The sequence below is a fragment of the Aedes aegypti genome, unplaced genomic scaffold (assembly GCF_002204515.2).
Source record: "Aedes aegypti strain LVP_AGWG unplaced genomic scaffold, AaegL5.0 Primary Assembly AGWG_AaegL5_hic_scaff_2300_PBJ_arrow, whole genome shotgun sequence".
In the NCBI taxonomy this organism is placed as follows: domain Eukaryota; kingdom Metazoa; phylum Arthropoda; class Insecta; order Diptera; family Culicidae; genus Aedes; species Aedes aegypti.
The window spans coordinates 15,717-17,456 of NW_018735819.1; the positions used below are offsets into that span (position 1 = coordinate 15,717).

General features: G+C 40.5%; 2 non-coding genes across 2 annotated transcripts; one reads left to right on the top strand and one right to left on the bottom strand.

The window, feature by feature from the left end:
- Positions 1-948: 948 nt before the first annotated feature.
- On the bottom strand, positions 949-1,021 carry Trnas-aga. The gene has a single exon. It is a non-coding gene; the product is annotated as a tRNA-Ser (tRNA).
- A 497-nt stretch (positions 1,022-1,518) lies between these two features.
- On the top strand, positions 1,519-1,591 carry Trnas-aga. Its single transcript has one exon. It is a non-coding gene; the product is annotated as a tRNA-Ser (tRNA).
- The last annotated feature ends 149 nt before the right edge of the window (positions 1,592-1,740 follow it).

Here is a 1,740-nt window from a genome sequence, read left to right on the forward strand (position 1 = left end):
ATTCTATCAAAATAATATAATCTAACATTGTAAAGGAGATTGAAACAACATTTTTTTTTTTCATTTATATCACATATGTTGACAAGAATTGAATGTCTTCACTACGTTACGTCATTCACCCAAAGGGGGATGGTGTAGCATGTTTATTTTAACGCATTTCAAAAAGATCATAATTTAAGGATCATGACAGCTTACATTGCTCAACTTCTAGGAAAACATTCCCACACGCAAGTTAGCTGTACTTGCATCTTTTCAAAGCAATTGGTACATGTCATTTTTCAACTAATCGACTAGGTTTCATTTTTCACAACCCATCGATTATCCACATACCACACAACTTGAGCAACTTATTTTGTTCTCATGACGAAGCGCATTCATGCTGAGAAGCTTCATATTTCAATTCCCATAAAGACAATTTCTACTTTTGCCTTTGCACTGATTTGACCCGACAGTGCAACGGCCCAGCGAACACACATGTAAACGTTTACCCATCCGTTTGGTAAACGCCTTCTTTTAAATTTGTATTCTATGATTGGTTAATTGATATTGGTTGTTTCAGCCTTCTCGTAATATAGTGGAGTACTAGATTAAGCTCGAGGTTAGCTGTAAGATTGACTTCAAAATAAAAGACAGAACATAATCAACAACCATAGAGTCAAGTTGACTAATTCCGATAAGTCCTTTATGGTATCATACCAGACTAGCCAGCAACTGCGCTGGCTGAGGTTTCTATTGTGTGGGCTTCCAATGGGTCGCGACGTTCTCAAACGACCGGTTACGGAACATGAGTCCGTTGCTCGATAAATACTTGTTTTAATTATGAATCGTGGTTTACGGCCAACCAGCCGAGTGGAAGTTTAACAACTACCGAAAAGCTAAACATTACATATAATTTGCAATTGGATTAGATGGACAAATTGATGTGAAGATTTGCGAAAAAGTTACACGTCTTCTCAGTGAGAATCGAACTCACGACTCCCCGATCTCTAGTTGGGCGCGTTAACCACTACGCCATGAGAGGACTCATGAACGCAGAAGTTAACCTGAATTCGATTTCAGCTCAATAATCACGTGGTCCTCTTTCGCAAAGTGCACCTCTTTCGGAAGAATTAGATGCCCATCCAAACACAACGCTTTCTATATATATCCAATGCCTAGCCCGAGAGCGCATTGTTTTTTAGATATAGGAATAGCACACTACACTAGCCAGCAACTGCGCTGGCTGAGGTTTCTATTGTGTGGGCTTCCAATGGGTCGCGACGTTCTCGTTTGAGAACGTCGCGACCCATTGGAAGCCCACACAATAGAAACCTCAGCCAGCGCAGTTGCTGGCTAGTGTAGTGTGCTATTCCTATATCTAAAAAAACAATGCGCTCTCGGGCTAGGCATTGGATATATATAGAAAGCGTTGTGTTTGGATGGGCATCTAATTCTTCCGAAAGAGGTGCACTTTGCGAAAGAGGACCACGTGATTATTGAGCTGAAATCGAATTCAGGTTAACTTCTGCGTTCATGAGTCCTCTCATGGCGTAGTGGTTAACGCGCCCCAACTAGAGATCGGGAGTCGTGAGTTCGATTCTCACTGAGAAGACGTGTAACTTTTTCGCAAATCTTCACATCAATTTGTCCATCTAATCCAATTGCAAATTATATGTAATGTTTAGCTTTTCGTAGTTGTTAAACTTCCACTCGGCGGTTGGCCGTAAAACCACATTCATAATTAAAACAAGTATTTATCGA